This window comes from Pinus tabuliformis, chromosome 3_2 (assembly GCF_031772625.1).
Source record: "Pinus tabuliformis cultivar Carrire ecotype Pingquan chromosome 3_2, CPIR1, whole genome shotgun sequence".
Lineage (NCBI taxonomy): Eukaryota > Viridiplantae > Streptophyta > Pinopsida > Pinales > Pinaceae > Pinus > Pinus tabuliformis.
In genome coordinates this window covers 620,223,093-620,236,935 of record NC_142302.1, presented here as the reverse complement: position 1 = coordinate 620,236,935, position 13,843 = coordinate 620,223,093, and the positions used below count along the sequence as shown (strand labels likewise).

Here is a 13,843-nt window from a genome sequence, read left to right as displayed (position 1 = left end):
CGGTGTGAGTTGTTCTGCAATGCCGAATGTGTCTAGTAATGGTGGAAAGTATGGCCGAAGGCGGTCCACATTGAACACTTTTCTTTTCTTTTACAATTGAAATCTATCTAAACCTAACCTTATTACATCCAAGGACTCAGATTAAACATTTGAGCTCCTTTTATTCATTCTACCTAATCTAATTATCTGCCAAGATTACATTGTTTGGTCAGATTTTATTCTTTATCTATAGACATGGAAATTGAAAACATGAAATAGTCAAGTTTACACTATTTAACCATTCATTGATTGTGGCATAAGTGACAAGCTACACACAACCTTTTATTTTTTATCAAAGTAAATAGTAGTGGCATTTGGACTTGCACACTTTCATGGTCTTCTTTTTCTTGGGGTTCATTTTTCATCTTTTTTGACCTTTTCTTTTTTATTCTTTTTATCCTTTGATTTTCTTTTAGGATATACCCTCTTTACAATTTTTATTTTTTTTGAATTTTTGAATATGGAAAACATTTGCATAAAGCAAAGGTATGTACATATTACAGAGATAAACTAAGTCAATCATAAATTATGACACCTATTCGTATAGGAACATAACAGTATAAACACTTTCAAGTGTCTTTATGAGCCATTTTGGAGGACTTTTCTGAGATGGACCAGGTTTTTCAATTGACTGAGATGGGGTTGAATCAAGATTTAGCCTCCCAATTCTCTCAATCACATCACTCAAAGTGTCACCTTGATCAGTGGAGAGAGATTCATGAGGGGGAGAGAGTGCTTCAGAAGGAGATTCCACAAATTGTTCTAGTATAGGAACCCCTCCTTCAATATGTGGAATATCATTATCAAACTCTTGAAAATACTTTACATTCCCGAATCAATCCAAGCCATCAAGTTTCCACTCAACAACATTGTCAGTCTTAGAATATTCAAGAAAGAGTGACTTCTCTAGATATTATAAATTTCTTTTTTACTTTATCATAGATACTATATGCCTTGGAGGTATCTAAGTACCTCCAAGAAGATATGTTTTCGACTCTTTACACCAAGTTTGTTTCATTGTTCCTTAGGTATCAAGGCATAATAGGTGGAACCAAAAATCCTGAGATGCCTCACGAGAGGAATGTGGCCATACCAAATTTCATAGGGATTCTTGTTTTTTAGAGAATGAGATGGACACCTATTCTATATATGAAAAACAAATAGAATTGCATTAGCCCAAAACATCAACTTAACATTCTTGAAAAACGTCATTGAGTGAACCATATTTAAGATTGTCGTGTTCATTCTTTCAACAACTCCATTATGTTGGGGATTATAAGGCACAATTGTTTGATGTTTGTTCGCATGATGGTGAAGATATTTTTCAAATTCATTTGAAGTATATTATTTTCCAATATTAGTATGAATAGAGACAATATGAGATTGTGCATCATTTTCAATCCATGCATGAATTTTCTTGAATGTTTCAAAAACTTCAGATTTGTTCTTCAATAAATATACCCAACACATTTTGGTATAGTCATCAATAAATGTCATCATGTACTTAATACCATTTGCAGAAGGAACAGACACAGGTCCCACACAAATTAGAATGAATGAGTTCAATATTTCTATGCGTTATGGAATGAGAATCCTGAAAAGATTGTTTGATGTGCTTTCCTGAGATACAAGCATCACATTTCTTAAGTTTCCTAGGAATTGTAGGCAAGCCAGTAACACCATTTTTCTTCAACAAACGAAAGTTGTCATAGTTCAAATGTCCAAATATAGCATGCCATTAAGTACTTGATGGAGGTGTACCTTTATCTTAGTGAGAATTGTATGAAAAGTTATGTGCATGAGTAGAGGTTCCTTGCAACTTCAATTGTCTTTCTTCTTCTATCCCAGTCATGAAAAATGAGTGATTTGATGCTTTTCTGACCTCAACCTTGTTATCAAATATGTGAATGGAGTGTCCTTGCTAGCAGATGTGGACCAAAGACAACAATTTTCTCCTCAACTATGGGAGGTATAGAACATCATGTAGAAGAAAGTTTGGAAGACTAGACAGATTGAGCCTCATGGTGCCAAGCCCTGATGACTTGAGTTTTGACTTATCTACAAAGTAGACTGCTCCATCAACATTGTTAGTGAAGTATTCATTAAATATTTTCTAAAAGTCATGTGGCAAGTTTCTCCTTAATTAAGCAACCAAGCATATTTCCATAAAGCAAGTGAAGCATTAAATAAGTCTTTAGTTACTCTAATGTTTCAATGTGCCACAACATAATGAGAAGACTCAGGTGCTTTACCTTTTACTTTTTTTGATGATTTCCCTTTCTCTTCATCCCTTTCCTATCTAATCCTGTCCCCTGAGAGATTACATGTGGAAGTATTGTGGCCATTTCTGTTACATTGTATGCAATGAAGATCAGACCTTTCTCCTTGGAAATATCTGCCCCCCTACCTCTAAAATTATTCCTTCTTGTCCTTTTCGGCCATCTCTTCCTTTAGAAGAATATTGTCCCTTATTCTTCTCATTTTATGTAATGAATACAACTTCTTTAGGGGACTGAGCATTTGTCTTCTTCTTCCCAAAATCTTTTTCTCTTTCAGCAAACTTTTCCACCAAAGAGCTAAAAGAAATATCTGAAAGTTTTTTGCTTGTATGTAATGACTCAAATTAATGGGAATTAGTAGGATATAATGCCTTGAAAAAAGCAGTGAGAGGAACATACATTTTAACTCAAGTAGCTTCAATATCATGCATTATGCTTCTTATTTTATATGTTAAGGAAAGAGGGTCATCATTTCTCAACTCAATGTTGAACAACTTGATCATCAATTGAACAACTACAAGCTCAATGTGTGTGTCATATTATTCCTTCAACTTCTTTAAAGCTTCAAAAGCATTTGAAAATGGGGAAATATGACAACTCACCTCTTCATTTACTAATGTTGGAATCAAGGCATAGGCCTCTGTATTCTTGATTTCTCAAATAGAAAGCTCCTTGTTAAAAATTAGCTTCTCGAGAGGAGTTCGTCCTTCTCCTTCACAAACTCCTTTCCACAACTCATTGAAAATCAAAGTGTGTTTTATCTTCTTGGACCACTCATGATAGTTCTCATTGCTAGAGAGAACTACTCCAACTATGGAGATGAGTAAATGCATCATAAACTCAGAACTAGGCCAAAAAAATATACTATTTGCAACAAAAACTTATACATCTTTGTAATAAAATTAATTTACTTACAAAATAATTATCAAATAATAATGCCATTATCAAATAATCATACCATTACATATAAAATATTATGGTTCCAACTTATAAAGATTTGGAACATTACACATCATATATATATATAGATTACCATTCATACCCAACGCATATTAATAACCATATGCCATAAAACTTTAGTGCACCACATAAAATATATGTAATGCATCATAAATGTTTACGACCTTCAAATTTAAGTGCATACAAATTTCAAGGAAGAGCTCAAATATTTCAATAGTATCATTCGTCTTTGTGCACGTGGTCCTTAAAAAAAACCAGCAGTTTCATTCAAAAAATTCACTCCAGGCCTAACACTTCTATATGGTCTTCAACACCATACAAACAATACGACTTTACATATGGAGAGCACCCAAACTATATATATCCGTGGCACCGAATTTAAAAATATACAACATTCAAAAAAAACATGAATTCACCAACACACCACCCAGTTCTATACGACATTTCAACAGTCAACGCAAGAATATACCACGCATAGCTAGTTATATATATGCATTTACGACCTTTCAACTGTGAACATAAAAATATACAACACACGGTTTGAACTCAACACAATTTTTGCATGTGTCAGAAGTTTCATGCAACACGCCAATCAACAAAGGTATTCAAGAAAAAAACTTAACGCAGGGATTGAAGTGTCGAAATACGCATGCATAGTTCTTCATATATGGATTATGGACGGGCTACTCCAAACACACATAATTATGAGGAAAATAGAAGGAAAACTACTATAAACAAACGGATAGAGAAAATAGAAGGAAAATAGAAAGGAGGAGAGGGGAGGGATAGAGAATTGGCGTTGGAAGGAAAGAGAGGGAGGAAAGAATAATCACATAGAGAGATAAAAGTGGAGAGAGAGAGGGAGTGACAAACGAGAGATGGAGAGAGTGTGTATATGTTTGGGGTGAGATAGAGAGACAAAGAATGAGAGATAGAGAGAAGAGTGGGAGAGAAGGAGAGATAGTGACAGAGTTGGAAGGTGGAGAGAGAGAGAGAGACAAAGACAGAGAGATAAGGGGGAGAGGTAGAGGGGGGCAAGAGAGGAAGGAAGAGAGCTTGAATGTGTGAGAGAGGAGGAGAGTGGAAGGGAGAAAAAGAGGGAGGCAAGAAGAAAGATATAGAGAGAAAAAGATGGAGAAAGAGAGGAGTAATAAGGGAGATGGAGAGAGAGAAAGAGAGGAGAGCAAGAGGGAAGAGAGACAAAAGGGGGGAGATAGGGAAAGAAGGGGAAGAACGATAGAGAGGGAGAGGAAGAGGGAGGGAGAGATAGATAAATATGGAGAAAGAGTGTTTATGTTTTGGGGGTGATATAGAGAGACAAAAGAGAGACATATATATATATATATATATATATATATATATATATATATAAGTTGAATAGAGGGAAGAAGGGAGAGATAGATATATATGGAAAGAGAAAGCATGTGTGTTTGAGGAGGGGGGTGAATTAGAGAGACAAAAAAGGAGAGATGGAGGGAGATATAGAAATAGATGGAGGGGGAGAGAGAAGAAGAATTCTTGCACTAGATGCATTGATTTCAATGTAGATGGTGATTTCTAATCCTATTTGATTGCTTGCATTGAAGGAAGTAAACTGAAGGACATGGGAGAGGAGGAATGAAAAGAGAGATAAGGAGATGAGTGAGAGAGGGAGAGAAGGGTAAGAGAGAGAGGCAGACACAAAGATGGAGGGGGGAGAGGGGGAGAGAGAGTAGGAGAGATGGAGGGGGATAATGATAGGGTTGGAGAGATAGAGAGAGGGGGGATGGGAGGGGAGAGAGAGGAGAGAGGAGAGGAGAGAGGAGAGAGAGGATGAGAGAGGGAGGAAAAAGAAATGGATTTGGAAGGGAGAGAGGGAGGGAAGAAAAAAGACATACAAAGAGAAAAGTGGAGCGAGAGAGAGAGGGGGAGTGAAAATGAAGAGATGGAGAGAGTGTGTGTATTTTTTGGGGTGAGATAGAGAGACAAAGCAGTAGAGATGGAGGGAGATATAGATATAGATGGAGGGGGGGGGAGGGAAGAATATTTATTGCTCTAAATGGATTGTATTCATGATAGATGGTGATTTCTAATCCTATTTGATTGCTTACACCAGATGCACAGTTAGATGGATCTCGGTTGGTTTTATTGAAGCTGAAGCTATGATCACTTTGGTCCACTTCCAACAAGAAAAAAATGTGCGTAGAGTCTGATTAATGGACTCAGAAATCCTTGATTGCTCGATCTCTGCTGGTTTTATTGCCACTGAAACTATGGCCATTTTGATATGAAGCTATGGCCATTTTGATCCACTTCCCACAAGAAAAAAATGAGTGTAGATTCTGATTAATAGGCTTAGAAATACTTGATTGCTCTCTTCCTTGGGCCTACTTCGATGGGGGCATCAAGTACCTCGGGGGATCTTTGAGGTGGCAGATTTACTTTATACTTATGGGTATCTACTTTCTTCCATGTTTCTATGGGTTTTGGGTCTAGTTCATGCTGAATTATTATTTTGCGACAATCTTCTCCTCTTTGTATTAGAATAAGGCATTTCAGATTTATAGTTGTTTGGTGACTCTCTTCTTTTGGTTAATTGGATTAACTATGTGTACAGGCTTGCATAATTATTTTGTGTCTTCTATATTGGATCATGCTTTGACATTAAAAAATTTATTTAATTCTTTTTTATATCAACACATATTCGGGGAGCATAATAGGTTGGAAAATTGTCTATCCAAAGCAGATATAGGTCCGGATCGTGGTCTCTGGTAGGTATAGGAGGTTTAGGATGGTATTTCTTCTTCATATGTTCATGATCCTGTGGCGGTGCTGTTTTCTATACATGTTGATCTAGTTTCGTAAATTTCTTCTATTTTTGTGTTTGTTTTTCAAAAAAAATTTCCTACTGCTAAGAAATTATATGAGCTTATTTTAGTGATTACTTTTAGATCTTTTCTATACATGTTGATCTAGTTTCATAACTTTCTTTTGTTTTTGCTTTTGTTTTTCAATTTTTTTTACTACTGCTAAGACATTATATGAGCATATTTCAGTGCTCACTTTTAGCTCCTTGATGCGAGCACAAATTTATATCTTTCTTGCTACTATTTTTTGCAACTGCTATTAACACTATCTTAGAACTTTATATGTTGATACTGAACTATTTTTGGACCCCTAAATGATATGATTCATGAGCAATTTTTTGTATGATGAACATATTTCATACACCTTATATGTCTACAAAATGTAATTTTTATTTCCTTGATAAAAATTAGGGTTTTTTCTTGAAAACAAATAAAAATAAAAAACCACTCTTATTATTTAAAAATTTGCATATTAAAAGATTAAATTAAAGAAAATATTTTAATTAATAAATGTATATTTAAATTAAATTAGTTAATACTATTTTTAGTCGGAATTAAATTACTGCAACCATATAAATTACATAATTAATAAATGTCTACACAAAAAAATAATAAATATTAAAAAGCCTAAAATAATAATGTTGATTAAAAATCGCTTAAAGACTACGTCTACTAAAATTATACCATTAACATTATTTTAAAATTAATAAAATGAGAAAAAAACATAATTGCTTTCTTTTTCTTGAGAACTTAACATACAGGCCATCCTTACCAGCCGTACGGATCCTTAAGATAAATGCAGTGTCCACCAACATCTTTTCATTATTTTGCAGGTCTTCGATGAGATTGTTCTTAGGATCTTGATATACAAGCCATCCTGTTCCTTTAACATAAATGCACTGTCTACATATCTTTTCATTATTTTGCAGGTCATATATTAGAATTTATAATTTTTTATATTTTATTTATTATTAGAGATAGGAATTTATAGATTTATATATATATTATTTAAAAAAAATAATTTTAACATTTTAATTTAATTATTAATTAACTTCTAACATTTAGAATATTTTAAAAGGTTTATAATAGTAAATAATAAATTAAAAGTTGATATTTATATTAAAAGCAATTATATATATTTTTTTCATTAGTTTAATTAATTAAGAAAAAAAGGTTATATGAACAAATGTCATATGAAAAAATGTTGTAGCTTAGTCTTTGCGATTCAAGTATTGTGCTTGCAAATTAATATATGAAGTAGAAAAATTAATTCTTTACTAGAGAGCAAGGATTTCCATAAATTTTGATGGGTAAGTTTATACATTCCAATTTTTACTCCTACTTATGAAAGTGCTAAAAAACACATAAATAATATTTAGTAACTCCTTGTAATTGTTCCTATCCTATTTTATGTAAATACTTGCTTAAAGTAAGGTGGGAAGCAATTGATGGTAAATATGTTATTTACGTCACTATGAACTATTTTGAAGGATTTTAATTTTGGATGGTTTTCCTATGAAAGTTTTAATTTTGGATAGTTTTCCTATAAAGCTTAACGATGAAAAGTCACTGCACAAATATCTAAAAAACATGGTATAAATGTTGCAATTGAATCCACAAATTATAGTATAAAAATGTGAGGTAATTATCCGCATGCTATTGTACTAAGCCATGTTATTGTAACAAAGTCTATTTATAGGTTAAAAATCTCCATGGTAAAGTTGGGTTGAATTTCCATGGTTAAGAATCTTGTTATATGTTTTTTTAAATGTATATAAGTTTAATTTTATATTAATTTTGTAATATAATAATAATAATAATAGCAATAAAGCTCTTTTTTTAGTTTCTTTATTTTGGCAACATGAAATGTATAATAAAATAAGTGTTTAGATATTTATTATGGATTAATACCACTAGATATTTACCAATCAATTAATTTATATAATTAGATTAATAAAAAAATCTTTGTAATACATATAAAAAAACATCATAATGAAAAAAAACTATCAACTACACACAAAACTTATAATGAAAAAAACTAAACTTATAATTAAAAAACTATCAACTACATACAAAACTTATAATAAGAAAAACTATCAACAATATACAAAACTTATTATAATGAGCCACCATCAACTAAACTTATAAAATCTAAATCTAATGCCTTGGTCATCAAAATAATCATGTATTACCTTTTTTTTAATATAAATAATGAAATGATATCATACAAAGTGGAGAATTGAAATACCCTACTCCTCCCAACAAAACTCCAACATCGACCATGATTGATGTAAGCTCAAGCTTATCCCAATTTCTTTGTATTTTTTGTTGGCTCCCTGTTAATGGCGGTGTAGAAGGTCAACGGTCCCGGTGTTTTGTGGCATGTGCTTAAATCTAGCGATGTGTCTGTTTACTAACACTTGCGGGTTTTGGTGTAACGGCAATCGTGGTTATAACAAGTGGTATCAGAGCCAGAGGTCTCGAGTTCGAAACACACTGGGCTCGCATTGGGGGGGAGATTGTTGGCTATAACCAAGTGGTATCAGAGCCAGAGGTCTCGAGTTCGAAACACACTGGGCTCGCATTGGGGGGAGATTGTTGGCTCCCCATTAATGGCAGTGTAGACGCCCCATTGGGGGGGGAGATTGTTGGCTCCCCATTAATGGCAGTGTAGACGCTCAGATCCAGAGGTCTCGAGTTCGAAACACACTGGGCTCGCGTTGGGGGGGATTGTTGGCTCCCCCATTAATGACAGTGAAACACACTGGGCTCGCGTTGGGGAGAGATTGTTGGCTCCCCCCATTAATTACAGTGTTTTGTACTCTTTTAACTTTTAAAAACATGTGTACAAATTCATTTGTTTTGCACATGTCCTAATAAATATGAACAAGGTTCAACCTATGTTTCACATCATAGTTTTCTCCAAGAATAATCTAGGAGTGTTGATCAGATTATTCGAGCTACTTAATCTAGTCAACCAGATTTTAACCATTTAGAGAGTAAGGGGAGGGACTTAATCTTATTTAATCACTGTGAATTTATAATTTTAGTAAATTCCCATCGATGTAGAATTATGATTATCCAAAACTATGTTGCTATGCGATATTTGTTTATTCATATAATTTAGAAAGGGGAATTAAATCATCTAAAATTTAAATTTTAACTGATTTTATATAATTTAAATAAATAATTATCACTAGTAAATTAGATATTATAATAACAAAAATATATATATATATATATATATAATATATATATAATGATTTTTTTATAATATATTTTTTGGTTAATTTTAATCTAAATTTTGTAAATATTTTTAAAATTTTCAATTTAAATTGTTTAATTTGTAAAATTAGAGTTCCCAAGGGTTTTTCAAAGTGCTAAATTTATTTAAAATGTATTCTAACTTAAAATGGTTAGAATAAGTAAGACACAAACTAATTTAAAATTGTTACATATCCAAGTTTTTATATAAATATTAGTCTATTTTTATAACTAACTAATATTTATATAAGAACTTGGATATCTAACAATTTTAAATTAATTTGTGTCTTACTTATTCTAACAATTTTAAGTTAATTTATTTTAATATTTGTAAGCAGAACTTCGGGGAAAATCACATGAGGAAAGAACTTTGTCGACCCGTTTCGAACTAACCAGTGTGGTTCATCGTCAGGACAAGTTGAAGAAACAGATCCAGCTAAGCATGTTAAATAGTCGATCAACGGCTAATTTTGACCTACGGACCCAGGTCAAATTATAGTTCATTAATTTAATTTAATTATTATTTTTAATATTAATATAAAATATTTATTTAATGGTTAGTTTTGAAAATTAATTAATTTATTTGTTAATACATATATATATATATATATTAAAGTACTAATAATAGGTTATTAATAAAAGTTAGGATTCAAAATAAATAAAATACTATTAGGGTTGGTTTAAGAAGGTAATTCACTTATTTATTTATTCACTAATTTTCGTTAATATAAAATATATATATATATATATATATATATATATATTGGTTAGTTAGAAAAGGTAATATTTAATTTAATTAAAATTAATGTGTTATTATATATAAGTAATTTTTTGTTTAATTCAGTTATTTATTAATTAATATTATATTAGTAAAATAGTCTTGATATTAATATATTATTAAAATTGGTAGACAAAATATCAATATTAATTTAATATTATTAATATTAATATTAATATTATTATTCTTATTAATACTAATATTGATATTCGTATCATTATTATTAATATTATTATTTATGGAAAAGAGTTAAAATAGGTAAGATAAAATGCTTTAAAGGTTAGTTAAAAAATATAATTTAATTTATTTATTTAAATTATATATATATATATATATATATATATATATATATATATATTAAAGTACTAATATTCGGTTATTTAGATAAAAGTTAGGTAAAAGACAGTTGAAAAAAAAACAAAAACAAAATTAATTAATTAAAAAATAAAAATAAAATTTAATATATATGGCCCTTTAACTTATATTAAAATTTAATTAACTATTTATAGATCACTCTATTTTTAATATTTTTGAAAATAATTTAATTTATGATAATATATTAATTCTAATATATATTTATAATGATCTACTTACATTTATAACCGTATTAACTTATTTAAATAAATAAAGTTTTTACCCCTTATCAAAGTCAAACTAGCCGTTTCCCAGTCAAATCTAGATGTTGTCATTTTAGCCGTTACTTTGTCTGGAAAATTGGGTCATGGGATATTCTGCCCTCTATTTAATGTGCAAAGCGAGATTTGCTCATTCAACTTGTCCTGACGATGAACAGGTGTCGACAAAAGTATCTCTATGTGATTTTCGCTGAAGATTCTTCAAAAAATTAAATTTAATGTTTACAAAAGAAATTGTTGGCTACCAAACATTACAAATATTAACCACCATGTACTAAATTAATGATTGACTTACTACCTTTCCATCTTGTTTGTTGTATGAGAATAAAGTGATATTCAATGGACATGATGAAAATGTAGTAAGTCAATCATTGGGTTATTGCTCTTTCATCTTGTCCATTGAATATTATTTTATTGTCATCCAACGAATAAGATGGAAAAGCTGTAAGCTAATAATTGACATACTGCATGGTACTTAATATTTGCTCGCTACTTTTTCATCATATCTATTGAATGACACTTTATTGTCATGTAACGAACAAGAAGGATAAAATAAATCAATAATTGGCTTATTACATCGTGCTTAATATTTTTTTTAAAAAGAGAAAATAAACTCATTTTCATTAAAAATAATTTTTCCTTTACATAATTTTACTTCTATTTTGCCCAATCCACAAAAAAATTAGTTCCCATAGTAGCTAAATACTTTACCTCCATCCATCATTACACCATATCTCAATACTTCCTACGTATATAAACTCCTACGTATATAAACTGATCTGAAACTAATAAGAATCCCATACACACACCCAAAAAAGATTTAAGATTGTAAATACATATTTGAAAACCAAGATTAGTTAAACCAAAATTGGATTAGTATTTTGTTAAAACTATCCTTAGATTTCAATGTACCTGGACTTTTGGAAGAATCCCATACACACACCCAAAAAAGATTTAAGATTGTAAATACATATTTGAAAACCAAGATTAGTTAAACCAAAATTGGATTAGTATTTTGTTAAAACTATCCTTAGATTTCAATGTACCTGGACTTTTGGAACGCGCCACTGGAATATACAGAGTAATTTATCAATCCATCCCTTTTTTTTCAGAGAGATGAGAATCAATCCATCTTTTTAATAATAAATCAATCTCAATATTTTATTCTCTGTATATATGAGAAAAATCCTTTTAGAAGTCATGATTAGTGACCTAATTCTATCCCTCTAGTGCAAGAGAGCTGGAGTTTCTAATGGATATCTCAGATTTTAGAATCACCCATTTGTCCTTCCACTTGACACAATACAAAATACCCCATAGTGCTAATAGCCCCACTCTCGTGTTAGAATGCCACTGAACCATCTAAACTATAAAAATATCCCTGCTTTATAATTAATAACATCTCGTTGCCACAATGCTCTCATGATAAGGCCCCGTCGTAAATTCCAGCAGGGAAACTGTTCCGAATATCCTTCCTAACATATCTTATTTTTGTTATCTTTTTAATGAGAGGACCTTTCTCCATGAAAAAAATGTCATGATCTTGATACAAGTACCCCTGACATCTACATTGATAAAAATTATTAGCTTTTCTAGCTCTGCAAATGCCCCATATAATATAGAAGGGAAATGTTTTGAATTCCTTATAATCTACGAACAATTGAGATAGGCAGGCGCCCCTCTCTGATCTAGCTCACCAATGTATGGTTCTTTAAATATTTGTCCTTAATGTCGTCGCCACAAACAACCCTTCATAAAAATTTTAACAACAACACTATATTAAAACTTTCCAGATTTTTAATACACCAACCGCCTAATATCACACGTCTAGACAAAGCCTCAAGATGCACAACGTAAATTTTCCTGTTATTGACAGACCCGGACCCAAGAAAATTGGCTGTAGCTTTTGGAAGTTTGAATATATGCATCCAATACATAGAAATATCATGACAAGTTTGCCTCCCAGTGATAGCCATTTGAAAGAACATGATTCCAGTAGAAACAATGATAGCCAATGGATGCGCTAACAGAAATGCAGATTAAATTTTGGTGCAAACAAAATATCAAACAGCATGCGTGACCTCAGATTCGAACCGGGCACCTCTAGTTGTTTGGTGCAAACGAAATATGAAACAGCAAGTCTGAGCCGAGGTTCGAACAGGATTAACAGCATGTGTGACCAAAGATACGAACCGGGCACCTCTAGTTGTTTGGTGCAAACGAAATATGAAACAGCAAGTCTGAGCCCAGGTTCGAACAGGAATCTTGAATAATCAGTACAGACAAAACATAAAATACAATGTCTGAGCCCAGGTTCGAACAGGAATCTTGAATAATCAGTACAGACAAAACATAAAATACAATGTCTGAGCCCAGGTTCGAACTGGGGACCTTTAGTGTGTGAGACTAACGTGATAACCAACTACACCACCCAGACACACATGGTGACAATCCCTTGTAATATGATGGGATGGTATGATGATACCATCATCCCATTGCGCAGCTGTGCTGTTAAGTTTTACTGATTATTTGAAATAATATGAATATTTAATATATATGTCATTTTTATTATATTCATTTGATGAAATGATATGATATTTTTATTACAACTGTTTGATCAAATTACCTGCATTTATAATTGAAATCTAGAGTTTGCACTAATTGCTTCAATTTGAACTTGATATAGATATTAGGGTTTTGATAAATTTTGGTGTGGGCTCTGGAGTATACTACATTTGTTACAGTTGCTTCAATTTGAACTTGATATTGATATTAGGGTTTTCATAAATTTTGGTGTGGACTCTGCTGTATACTACATTTGTTACAGTTCTTTCTTATTTTTGTTGAAGGCGTTGCTTCTTATATTGTGAATATTTTATTAATGGATGTAATTTGTTTTATGTTTTCTATTTGAATCAGTTACTTTGTTTACACATGTAAATGTGCAGAGTATGCCTACACGCTTCAGCCTCCAAGTGAACCAATAAAGTGACATCTATATCTGGAGTGTTGGGACTCGGGAGTGCCAATGTTGGAGCTGGT

At 31.7% G+C, this 13,843-nt stretch overlaps 1 non-coding gene across 1 annotated transcript; it reads right to left on the bottom strand.

Annotated features, from left to right (window-relative positions):
* Nucleotides 1–13,164: 13,164 nt before the first annotated feature.
* Nucleotides 13,165–13,238, bottom strand: TRNAV-CAC (transfer RNA valine (anticodon CAC)). The gene has a single exon. It is a non-coding gene; the product is annotated as a tRNA-Val (tRNA).
* Between the last annotated feature and the right edge of the window lie 605 nt (nucleotides 13,239–13,843).